This window comes from Castor canadensis, chromosome 3 (assembly GCF_047511655.1).
Source record: "Castor canadensis chromosome 3, mCasCan1.hap1v2, whole genome shotgun sequence".
Classification (NCBI taxonomy): Eukaryota; Metazoa; Chordata; class Mammalia; order Rodentia; family Castoridae; genus Castor; species Castor canadensis.
Window position 1 is genome coordinate 187,371,310 of NC_133388.1, and position 13,444 is coordinate 187,384,753.

Here is a 13,444-nt window from a genome sequence, read left to right on the forward strand (position 1 = left end):
AAGACAAAGTGCCCTGTCAGCTACAGGGCATCCAGGCTCAAATAGCAGATGGTTTTTCAGGAGGGGCCTTAATAGGTGATAAAATGACAGTGTCTAATAAGACTACTTCTAAGACTGCTTTGCTGTGAATGCTGACTCTGTCCTATCATGGAATGCCCTTGGGGAAGGTACTTCCTTTCGCTGAACTTCAACTTTGTAGGGCTGTAGTGAGGCTTAATTCAGATACAGTGCTTAGCACAAGGTCTGTACAAGGTAATTTTTTTTTTTAATTCTTTTTGGCAGTAACAGGGTTTCAACTCAGGGCCTTGTACTTGTTAGGTGAGTGTTCTACCCATTTGTGCCACAGCCCCAGCCCTTTACGCTTTGGTCATTTTTCAAATAGGCTCTCATGATTATTCCCAGACCAGCTAGACTGTGATCCTCCTGTTTATGTTTCCCAAATGGTTGGGATGAGCGGCACACACCACCATGCCCAGCTTTTAGTAGTTGAGGTGGGACCTCACAGAGTTTTTGCCTGGCCTGGCCTTGAACTGGAGTCCTTCTGATCTGACTCTGAAGTAACTAGAATTACAGTAGTCATGAGACACTGCCCCTGCAAGTTAATATTCTCTAAATACTCAATTACTGTTAATGTTGGTGGAAGGATGGGTATGCCATCATCTCTAAAAAAGTAACTTAACGATTCTCAATAAATATTCACAGAGTTAACAAAAGAGTGTGCACATGCTCTCATTTCAACAGGGCAGAGGGTCTCACTTCTACTGAACTCACTCTGTCCCCTGGCCATTATCCACACTTTGAATTTTCCTCAGAGTGAAGTAGTGAGGAGGGCAGGCTCTGAAGCTAGATGGCCCCGGTCATACCCAGCTGTTACTTACCAACTTGGTAATAACCTTGAATGAATTACTCAGCTCCTGGCCTCAGTTTCTTTTCCTGTAAAAGAGTTATAGCGAGTTAGCCAAGTTATTGCAGTCCCCAACTCACAAGACCCCCCAGTACACCACAGTCACTATTTTTCCCCCATAGCAGAGACACAGTCCAGAAATACCATTTCAAGCAGCATTCATTTACACCATTATTGTTTACAGTGTTGTTTCACAGACCCTCTTCTCATTTAATGCTCAAAACAGTCCCATGCATTACAAATAAGTAAGTGGTGATTCAGAGAAGTTAAGTAATTTACTGATAGTTGCACGGCAAGAGCGGAGACCCAAACTAAACTCCTGTGACTAAGAGACTGTGTTGTCCCAGAGGCAGAGAGGGTGGGACAGGCTGTCCTTTGAGATTCCAAATTCTAAGATGAAGGGTGCTAAAACTCTGGGCTGTAACAAGTTTTAGTCCCAGCAAAATGCACAGCTTGGATTGGGGGCATGGTTCAAGTTTAGAACCTCTGGCTAGCAAGCACAGGGCCCTGAGTTCAAGCCCCAGTACCAACAAAACAAGAAAAGCTTAACTTGACTTTGAACTGGCCTTACTCATTCTGCCCCTGAATCATTTCCTGTTTTAGGTTTTTACTTTGAAGAGAAAGGAAAGCAAACATGTATACTCACATGGGCCTTCTCACCCTCAAAAATCTCTTAAGCAACAAAAGCTCATGAATCAAAGAGAATTTTCAGAAAACCATGGTTAAACAACATCCAGTTCAGGCATCCACCAGCATTTAGCATGAAAATCGCAGTGGCTGCAGGTCTAGACGCCCTTATTACTGGTACAGTGCGAGAGAATGCCCTTTTCTCTGGCCTCTATTCTGATCAAATCTTTAGCTGCCTTAGTGAACACTGAAACTACCGGAAGCCACTTAACCAACTTCATTTTATTCACAAAAGGCGTGGGGGCCACAGGAGACCTCTATCTGCTGATAACTCCTACCCTTCTGCTGCTTTTGCCAGCTCCCCTGTTTGCCAGCACAGGTTTGCTTTGCTTTGCTTTTTCTTGCTGTCCCACGAGTGTGGTTTAACATTCTTTTTTTCTGTTGTTTTTTTTTGGGGGGGTGGTGGTGAGACAAGGTCTTGCTGTATAGCTCAGGCCTCCTCCTCCTCCCATCCTCCTGCCTCTGCCAAAGTAGTGTGTTTATTTGTTTTCCCTTTGGTGCGGGGGATCATAACCCGGGGCCTAGTACATGCTAGACGAGCACTCCACAACTAAGCTACATCCCCAGCCCTTCAATATTCTCCATGTTTTAAACAGCAATCACAGGATGGCTCAGTGGCCAGAGAAAGAGAGGATTCCACCGGAGGACTGTAAGCAATGCCCACAAGCTATGCCATCACACACACATGCAGGCATGCACTGTGAGCATACCACACATGCATCGCACGCATGCACACACAGGTACATCAATACCTAACACAATGCACACACGTACACCACACACCACAAACACACAAAACGTACATGACACGCATACACATACCACACATGAACATCCCATGTGATCACATACCATACACGTCTGTCACAGGCACACATGCACACGTCACACCTATAACAATGTACACATGTACACCACACGCCACGTGCATGCATGCACGCCACACACTTGCACGTGTCACTCGTGAACACTGCGCAGTGCACACCCATAGCACACAGGTACATCACGCACACCATGAACACACGCCACACACCACATGCACATATACTGCACGCACAGCATGAACACGGACCACACGCGGGTATTACATGGCACACACACCAGCACACCAGGTATGCATAGCATACATGCACATACCACACCCCCCAAAACATACATCACACAGCACACAAACACAATGCACGTGTACACACACTATGCATGTCCACACAGCACATGCATGCCACACGCATGCACTCACAGACTTACAACTGCAGTTCTCCTGAGGAAGCCCTCTTGTTTTGGCTTCCTCTAACGGTAAAGAATGGGTTTTCCTCCTCTCTGATTCATTGACCAGATTTAAAAGACAGAAAATGGGAACGAGTTGTTCACATGGGAAAAATTTTAGGGCCTTGGGCAAAATCCTAAAAATTAGAAGAAGTACGCTAAGTCAGTCTCATAAACCTCTTGCCTGGCTTTGTTTCTAAGAACAATAAGGAAGTTGGCTGCAGCACTACTTAGAGACACCCAGGACACAGTGTGTGGCTATGGCAGAGGGAGGTGGCAACTGGAAACAAGGGCTCATCTTTCTCTTCCAAGATATGCACACAGAGAACCCGGACTGCTGCCATCGATGCCAGCTTCCACCGCCTCTGCGAACACACCACAGGCTCCAGAGCCCCCCGACTTGGGGCAGGTGGCCTGCCCTCTGAACTCCTGCAGCCTTCGCTATAAAGTGAGGACATGTGTTCATTCACCCACTGGGTGCCAGGTATTGTGGTCATGGAGTAAGTCTGAGAATTCAGACTTCCCAGCCACCTGAGCCCTCAGATCAGGAAGCAATTCTAGGTGGACAAGCAATTAACAACTGAGTAGGTTAAAATGTCCAGAAAGGGTGAGGCCAGGTGTGAGGCAGTCACAGAAGAGGGCGTTGGATGAACTCAGCAGGGATAACCCAGATGAACAGTATGAGAAATGCTTCCCCAAGGAGATGCTATCTCACCTGACAGCTCAAAGACAAACTCCCACTGGCCAGAGGCTGGAGGGAAACCAAGCAGAGTCTGTGCTCATGCATACAGGCTCTGCTCACTGCTAAATCACAAAGGTGGGCAAAAAAGATAAGCCTGGACATGAAGGAGGGTAGGCTTCCCAAGGTAGTCTGCCTGGGCCAGGGGGCTCCACCAGCCCTTAGCACTGGGCCTAGGGTCCTCTGAGAGCCAGGTCCTCTCCCTCCCTGGCAGGCGGAAGGCCCTGAGCTTGCTCCAAGACAGCAGGAGAGTCCCAACTGCCCCATGTGGGTGCCCTCCTTCCTCCTTTTCCTCTCCAGATGACTTGAGGAAGGTACCACCCTCTACTTCTCATTTGCTTTTTATTTGCTTGTTTATTAATTTATTTATCTATTCATTTGTTGGTGCCTAGAGTTTGAAGTCAGGGCTTCATGTATGCACTCTATCACTTAAGCCATGGCCCTAGCCCCTGCCATTTGCATCCTTAAAACCTCCAGGGTTCCTGTACACAGCCTGCTGCCCTCTCCTTCTCCCACCCAGCCTGACCCAGCTGAAGAAGTGCTGGATTTATCCGTGCTGAGCTACCTGAAGACTGAACACTGTGTTGGTCATCCTAGTGCCCCCAGCAGCTGGCAGTATGCCTTGATGCATGCAGAGCTGACCTGATTTCCCTTCTGAGCAAAAGAGCACTTACCCAGAACCAAACCTACGGAGCAGCTCTGGCTGAGGAGGCCAACCACTCAGCTCAGCACTCCTCCCCAGCGTTTTCCAGGAGCTCCAGGCCTCTAGGAGGCTGAAATCTGAAATCTGAAAACTAATCAGTCTTTTTAGTCCTAAACCCTTCACGACACCAACAGAGATCCCCAGGCCCTGAAAAAACAGTATGACTTGCCCAAGCCATATTACTTATTGTAATATAATGTTTTTAAAAGGCACACGACAGTGTTTAAACAGAAGGCTATCTAATTACCATGACCAGAAATACTGCTTATTTGGGGGAAAAATAACTCTAACATTGGCAAGTCTAGTGGAAGCATTCCTTATCCGATCACCAGTCACTCCACACATGTACCACTCCTGGGATTTTCTAAGCAGGGCTAAAAGTTCCCACTGAACCAAATCTATTTATGAAGATGACCAGGAATCTTTTTTATACACTACATATATTTTCAATGATAAATCATTCTTACAGTTCCTTTTCTATTATGTGATCCTTCAAGAAAAGTTGAGTTTCCTAAACTGCTAAGTCTTTTTCAGTTTTTCTTTTAATGTTGCCCATGAAGCAACTTTGCTCTGACAACAAAGACATCACAAGAAGACATTTCTAGCCATAATCCTACCACCAAAAAAAAAGAATTCCTTTTAATTCTTTGCCTTTTTAAACTCCTATTTGCAGATCTGTATTCTGTACATATGTATTAAAAGGAATTACCTTTAGTATAGAAGTTCCTTAAATTGGGCCCTAACTTCTTATAGCAAAAATCCTTTAACTATGCAAGTCACTGGCATGTTTCTAATACACACCACAGAGCAAAACCCAGACTACAAATTAGGCACACCTGGAAATTCTGGGTTTGAGACGTTTAGGATACCATCTTCTAACCTGCTTCATTCCATAATCTTTTTTGGAGGTACTGAGGATTGAACTCAGGCCTTTGTGCTGCAATGCAGGTGCTCGACCACCTGAGTCACGCCCCCAGCCCTTTTTACTTTAGTTGTTTTTCATGTTTATGCCCTGGCTGGCCTGGACTGTTATCCTCCTATGTGTGTGGTGAACACCACCACACTTAGATTTTACTGGTTGAAATGGAGTCTCACAAACTTTTTGCCCAGGGGCTGGCCTCAGTCTGTGATCTTCCTGATCTTCACCTCCTGAGTAGCTAGAATTGTAGGCCATTCCATAATTATTCTGACACGTCCCACATCTCACTTACAGGAAACAAAGGAAAACAGGTATGGGACTTACTCCTCCTGGCACAGACTATTTTCCTGCTCAAGTCTGGGGCAGTCACTTGTGACTCAAAAGTTTAGGTCAGTATTTTTCTGCAAGTGAAATGACATCTTTGGCTAGTCTAGGGTTTGAAACCCTGCACAGGTACACAGGCTCTGAAGGATGAAACCCAGAACCAGATGTGCCAAAGCTCCCCAGGCGACGAGGGGCTGAGGAAGGCCAGGCTAGGATAACTCATTAGTCAAAGAAAGCCCCTGGGAAATCTTATCTGCAAGTGAAGAACTCTTTGTAATTAAATAAAATAGCAGATGTAAAAGTACCCAACAGTGCCTGTTACCCACAAGACAATAAATGTTAATTAAACAAGAAAATATCATTCAAATAATTACTCCTTCCCCTCTGTGAATTCATCTTGTAATTTTATTGGCTTGTTTATCACTTGTTATTTTTTCCTTTACCATGATTTGCTCCATCTTTGTTAATAAAATTATAAACTTACACCCATAATCCCATGCAATTACAAAAACCCTGTAATGTCTCCACCAACCCTTAATCATTTTATTCAATAAAACTAACCTCTGAACAGTGACTCATAGATTGTACATATGCAATAAACACTTCCCATTTACAATGACTATTCAGAATTCATGGTCATTTTTCTAAACCAGGCTGAACTGTATTCCACGCTATTAGGAAGACTTACTAACACCGTACAAACTGATGAGGGTGTACTGAGCAAATATGCAAGGAGTGTTTTAAGCAAATCAATTCTTTTTTTTTACAATTTTATGGGAAAAATAACAAATGCAATCATTGCATAGGTAGCTGCTTATCTACCCATTCAAGCTGAAAGCTTTGTCTTAAAACGCTCAGTTGGGACTGCGGATGTGGTTCAAGAGCAAGGTCCCAGCACTGCAAAAACAACAACAATAACAAAAAACACTCAGCTGTTCCTAAAGTTACTTGGAAATGCATTGCAATTAGTTATAAACTGTCTCTCATTCCAACTTCTCTCTACAACAGCCCCCCTGAACTTGAATCAGGAAGGTAAGTCTTACGTATGTTCACATCATCCCTCAGTTGTAAGAAGCAAAAAATAAATTAATTAATAAAGGACCAGAGTGGTAGAACACACCTATAATCCCAGCTACTTGGGAGGCAGAGATCAGGAGGATAGGAGTTCAAGGTCAGCCCCAGTAAAAAATTAGTGACCCCCACCTCAACTAACAAGCAGGGTGTAGTGACAAATGCCTGTCATTCCAGCTACATAGAAGGTGTAGGTAAGATACCTCACTTTGAGGGTCATCCTGGCCAAAAAGAGGAAGACCCTATCTGACAAATAACTAAGCAAAAAAAGGGCTGGGGGCATGACTCAAGTGGTACAGTGCCTACTTAGCAAGAATGAGGCCCTGAGTTCAAATCCCAGTAATGCAAAAAAGAAAATTCTGGCCAGGCAAGCACTAAATTACTACAGTGAGATGGACACAAGTGAGTCCAATTTGCCTTGTTTGATTTGTGGAATAACTGCATCATCTGAATACACACATACACACCCCCACCACAGCACTCCAGGTAACTCCTAGAGAATGAGCCCCATGAGGCTTACCTTCCCTGACATGTTCCAGGCCACAGAAAATCAAAGATGCAGCCTGGCAAATATACACATTTGGAGGACCCCTCCTCCAGGCTGGAGTGTCCGTTCATCTATTCGGAATGTGTATGATTCTTAGCTGCCAAGTGTGCATTCCAGAAAAGACATGAACACGTGGAGGGTGGGCTTTATGACACATTCCCAGATGCTTCATTTCCTCATCACAACTCTTGCCCTCTATGGCCACAGAACCTGTAGCAGCATCACTTTTATGTACAAAACTAGGGATGCATCTAATCCCCAAACAAGCACTTGTATATGAAGGATTATATGAAGGTGCTAGGTCTGTGTGGGTGCATTTTTAAAAGATCTATCATCTTCCTACAGTCCTTACAGAAATACAGAGTACTTCTGACTTTTAATCATGGTCATCACCAATATACGAATCCCACACACATCTTGGGATGCTTTTGAGATAGGATAACTGACTTACGTTTATGAAGTCTCTGGTTTATGTTTTTAAAAGTAGCCAGTCAGGGTTGCAATATTTTGCCATGCTAACAGCTCGGGGAATAGAGCCTGCTCCAGCATGCTGTCTTTATTCACATGCTATCTTCTCTGAGATTGTAACCTTTGCAGTTGAAAATGAGGCTGCGAGCCTCCTCTGTGAGGATAAGTGAGAACAGCTCTGCAGTGTGTCTCTCCCAGAACCAGGGGAGATGGTGCCAGTGTACCCGGCGGTCCTCTTTCCGAGATAACGCACAGAGCTTACTGACAACTATTGCCCTTCTAATTCCCTCTCTCCTGAAACTGTGAATCTTTTCAAGGACCAAATTCTGGTAGATGATAAAAATAAAAACATAAGAGTCTACATTTTGCCTAGCCATTTTCTAAGCACAGGCTGGTTGCAGCTTAACGTTTTTTTCCACAGTACCATTACTTACATGTTTAAAAAGATTTCTAATGAAGCTGTGGTACTTGCAACTCTATGTCCAAGTGATAAATTTGCCTTTAATGCTAAGAAATCACAGATATATTGGGAGCGGAGACCAACTATGCAGTAAGTACTTAATACGTTGGTAAATATTCAAAATAAGTATCTTGAAGGCTTAAATCAGTCATGTGCTTAAACCAACAGCATCAGTTATAACTGTTCACTTTAATAAGTGAGCTTTTTGAAGAAGTCCAGTTTAATCTACCTTTCCTTAAACAAGCATGTTACGAAGGTGGGGAGGAAGCAGAGAAGGAAGGAAACACACGCCTGTGTTTTGAACAGCCATGGTGTACCAGAGCCTCAATGCCATCTCAGAAGCTAACCCTGCATGGGAGGCTTAGCCCTACGCTTTTTAAAGTGGGGTGGCAAAGGGCAAGGACAGACACTCACTAGTAGATAAGCAAGGTAACTGGTGTTTCTAAACTAATAACTGATTACCAAACACTTTCTCTGTGTTAGGGCGGGTTGCCTTTAAAGATAGATCACTGTTAGCTTGAACAATGACTTCCGTGCAGGTAGAGAATATTATTTCTGGGAATCTGGTCCAACTCCCTGATTTTATGGGAAGGGACTGGACTCCAAACCTGGAGGGAAGAACTTGCCCAGGGTCAGACAATAGAATCACGCCAGCCAGGATCAGCTGCCACCTCTCCTGGCTTAGTTCCTCCCATTTCCAAGAACATCCAGTCGATGTGATGAGCAGTTCCCTAGGCTTGTGGTCCCAGTTCAGGGGTGTGCCTTTCAGGAGCCTGCCCTCCAGATGGGCAGAGCACTGCCCACACTGCCTGAAGGACACAATCGTCTACTCATCCATCTACTAGCTGGAGTTGGAGTAACTAGGGTACACACTACTCTTTGTGCCCTGGCACTGAGAACAGTTAGAAGTGACATAACACGGAAATTGTGTATTGTTACCTGACAAACCAACTTGTCCCCATTTCCAGGGCATTTCCCATCTGATGGTGAGTTACTTCAGTGGGAAACACCAACAGGGTCCAGCAGACGGCTCATGACCTCTGCTTTTCTAACCAACCTCCACATGCAGGTCAGGCCCTGCTGCCCTGTCCATGCATGTGGCCACTCAAGGTCAATGCCTTCCAATAGAACTTTCGGCCATGATGGAGATGGTCTTTTTCTGCACTATTCAATCCTAGCCACTTAGGACTACCAAGCACTGAACGCTGCCCAGTGCTTCTGAGGATCCAAATTCTATTTCATTTTAATCAATTTAAACTTAAGCAGCCCCCTGTGGTTCCCAGCTGCATTGTAACTGCTCAGCTCTGGTTTACGTGTGCGCAATTACATTCAACAGCCAATCCCTTGAGGGTAGGCAGGAGCTCTGGAGTCAGGTAGACCTTGGGCCAAATCCTGACTTGATTATTTACTAAGGTGGCACCTGATGTCTCAGGGAAGCTTGTTTCTTCATCTTTTACCAGTTGACAATGTTCAGAAAGTGGCCGGCCCACAGAACTTCTAGAATCAGGAGTTCTCTACAAGAAGCTAAACTAAAATTACATTTAAAAATGCTAGAAAAATCTGCTACTGAATGAAGAGAAGTGAACACGTAAGCATCGTTTTGACTAGATCTTCAAAATCCCTGTTCCTTTTAAATTCTGATTCTAACTTGTCACGACTGTCCCCCTGGGCTTGCCATGTCTTGGTTTTAGTTCCCAGGACTGCTGCTGGCTGGCATCCAGTCCCATCAGAAGGTACACAGGTCACCACCCACATGGGGGAGGGTGCATAGTGGCTCATGCCTGTAATCCCTCTTACTCAGAAGGGAGGCAGAGGCAGGAAGACGGTGAATCTGAGTCCAGCAAGCTCAGGAAGACCCTATCGCACAAACAAAAAAACCAAGAGGGCTTGGGGCATTGCTCAGGTAGAATGCTTAAGCACCAGGCCCTTGGTTCAATCCCTCACACTGAAAAAAAAAAAAAAGTGTTCAAAATGTGTGCATTGAATGTGTTCAATTTTATATATCAACTGTTGTATACCTTTATAAAACCATAAAATGTCCTGATAAATAGATTTTTTTAAAATAGATTTTAAGAAGGTACTCTATGGGTCCCGGGTGGAGTTACTGGGCCAGCTCACCTTGCACGTGGCCCCATAGGGATCCAGGCAGGAAGGGCTCCAGGCCCATCCCCAGCAAGGAGGAGGTGAGCTGGGGAGGTGAGCTCTCTCGTGCACTCAACAGCCTCCAAGGACATAGGGCTCTGCAGGAACTGAGTCTGCCCAGCACTCTGCAGAAGATGTGACCGTACTAGATCCATCCCTCCAGCGCTGAGCAGCCAGAAAACCAGGCAGCTGCCACCTTGGAACCTCCCCTGGGCCCTGCTGAATAATACATCCCCTTGGCAGGAACCGGCGGTGGGTCCCAGGAGAAAACAACCGCTGATGGGAGTCACCAGGGGAGCTGTTTAAAAACACTGCCCCAGAATTGGGAATCTGGGCTTGCAGACAGCTCCCAGGTGATGGTGCTGCACAGCTGGGGACTCCATGTTTTTTCTCTGAACGCTGCAGAAGTGGTTTTGCTCAAAGAGCCAAGATGGAGAGGCCCTCCAACGGAAAGATGCACGATTTAGTTCTGTGGCAAGGAGCCTCTTGTTTAAGTTCCCTTCCTTCATCTGGCTGGCTACAGGGCCCTAAAGCCAGATTTAGGGCACAAGCTACCTTGTCCTCTCCCACCTTCCAAGTGCCCTAGACCTCCTAGGCCAGTGTCTTCTGTGTAGAGGTGACAGAAGAGTTCCTCTTCCCCACCAACTCCAGGGCATCCAAGGCAGAGCCCGAGCCTATTCCCTGGCACTTGGGAAGCCACAATAAATGCTGTTATTGTGGTTGTTACCCTCATCTCACTGAGAAGGAAGCCAGCTGGAAGATGGTATGACTCACCCCAGGCAACATGATGCTGGGGGCAGGGCTGGGACTGGAACCCAGGCTCCCCTGGGTTCATTCTGTTCTCTATCACTCCCCACCAAGCTACCCACTGGCCTCCCTGCCCTCCTACAGCCAAAAGGCAGGCTCTGCCAGTCAGGATAAAAAGCCCCTTTCACATTCTAGAGCTCTAACTTATTAGGAACCCACCTATCCGTCCTCCAAATAGTTCTCTAAAGCATGCCCTCAGAGCACTACGGAGGGGTAGTTTTTAGCCAAGATGCAGAGCCTCACACTGGGGTTGCTGGGTGATCTGGGAACAAGTTTCTTAACCTTTCTGGGCTTAGTTTTCTCAGCTGTAAAATGAGGATGATAACACTTACCACGAAAGGTTTGGCAAGGATTATTAAATGAGGTCAAAAGGAGAGGACCGGCACACAGCCAGTGGCAACAAGCGATGGTACATACAAGCCCCCCTTATCCACAGGAGACAAGTTCCACCATTCCAGGGGATGCCCGAAGCTTCAGATATGGAATCCTACGTACACTATATAGAATTCTATGCATACATACTTACGACAAAGTTTAAGTTATAAATTAGGCAAAGCAAGAGATTAACAATGACTAACAGTAGAAGAATCACAACTATCCTGGAATAAGAGTATGCAAATATGATGAGTCTCTCTCGCCTCCCTCTTTCTCTCTGCATCTCAGTGCCTCGGAGCAGGCGGTACACACGCATGGACACATGGGAAAGGGATGACGTACACCCCAGGCAGGACACAGGGGCATAAGGAGACAGTTCTTCATGCTACATCTAACAGTGTGCAATTTAAAACTCAGGAACTATTTGTTTCTGAAATTTCCCATTAAGATTTTCAGAGCATGGTTGATAACACTACTGCCATCCCCCTACGATGGCCTCGCTAAGTGACACCACCATTCAGGAGGGAGGGAGGTATCACCTTCACAGCCACCTCCCTCTCTATTCTCTGAGTTCTGGTCAAGCAAGCTCTGGTGCCCAGAAACAATAAACAAGAAGTAGCCTTTTTCTATTCCCCATTCCAGACTTACTTAATTAAAACAAAATATCTGCACACTCTCCAAGGCCCATGAACCTGAGTTGATGGTGGGGAGCGGGTGGGGGGGTAGGCAAAGAGAGTAAGTGTCGTCAAGGCAGCCTACTGTCATCTGAGAGCGGAAGGTGGACACCCGCACGAGAAGCTGGGTGAGCCACCACTGCTGGAGCAAGCACACCTCAACTGACCACCACAAAAATTAGCGGGCTTTCACTCTGCAAGGGGTCCCACCTGACCACTTGCTAACTAGCAGGGCATCCTGGGCTGTTTGCCCCAGTGTATCCAACACTGGAAGCTTCCAGAAAGGCTGGGAGGAGTCCCCTCCCCATGTACTCCTCCTTTGCGGAGTACTGCAAGACTCTCCAGCATCCAGAAGGGAAAGAACTACAGTCTGAAGCAGTGGAGGCTTCCAGAAAGCACACTGACCAGTCACTGCCCATTGTGAACTCTTAGGGCCATCAGCCCTGGCACAGTGGCCGAAAAAAGCAGAAGAGGGACCAGGCCTCAGTAAATGTTGAAGGAAAAGAGAGAGAGAAAGGGAGCGGGGCACAGGATGAAAGGTTCTGTGGCAGTGGCCACAAGGCAAGGACAGACCATGAATCCAACCACACAGCTCCCTCCCTCTAGCTACTCACTTAGCCCAGCCAAGTGCAGCTCACCACCACAAGCAAAAACCGGACACACTGCTGCACCCCGACCCACACAGTTGTCTTGCCTGACAGCCTCATGCTCCTCAGGGAAAGCACCCAGTTTTCCTGTGGGGCATCACCTAACCCCCCCTCCATGTCAAAGCATGGAACTTTCCAGAACCAATGGTGGTTCAAGAACATCCCTGGAGACCATAACTGACCAACATGTACTTCGGCTGAAGCCCCCGGAAAGAGGGGCCTTCTTCCCTCCTCCCCCTGCCTGAGGTGTTCAGGGGAGAAGATGGACCTGTGAGTCCAAGTAGCTGTATCCTGTTACTCTTTTTTTTTTTTTTTTTTTGGCAGCACTAGGGTTTGAACTCAGGGCCTCATGCTTGATAGGCAGGTGTTCTATTACTTGGCTAGTGCAGCCAGCAGCCTCTTACCATCTGACAGGGAGAAACTACCTGGGGAACAAGAAGAAGCAGGGCCTGGAGACAGAGGGGAACAATCCTAGCCACACCTCCCCTGCAGCTGTCACACCTAACTGTTAACAAAATAATTATCTCTTTAAAGCTAACTGGATTTTGGATGCCCAGAGGGCAACCGATACAGTGCTTAATGGATTCGGACAGACTGTTACCACCAGCCTCACTTCCTGCCCTGGCCCCATTTCGGGTCTGACTTGTGGCTTGTTGATGGCATCAGTGAGATGGCTTCAGGCCCCAAGCCCTGACCACTACATCCTCAAGC

At 46.4% G+C, this 13,444-nt stretch overlaps 1 protein-coding gene across 11 annotated transcripts in view; it reads right to left on the reverse strand.

Moving 5' to 3' along the window:
• Cyrib (CYFIP related Rac1 interactor B) overlaps positions 1–13,444 on the reverse strand; it is a 127,535-nt gene that overhangs the window by 91,286 nt on the left and 22,805 nt on the right. For all 11 annotated transcript variants that reach the window (XM_074069222.1, XM_074069214.1, XM_074069217.1 and 8 more), the window contains exon 2: positions 879–933. The gene's annotated coding sequence lies outside the window, so the exon portion shown is untranslated. The remainder of the gene's footprint in view (positions 1–878; positions 934–13,444) is intronic.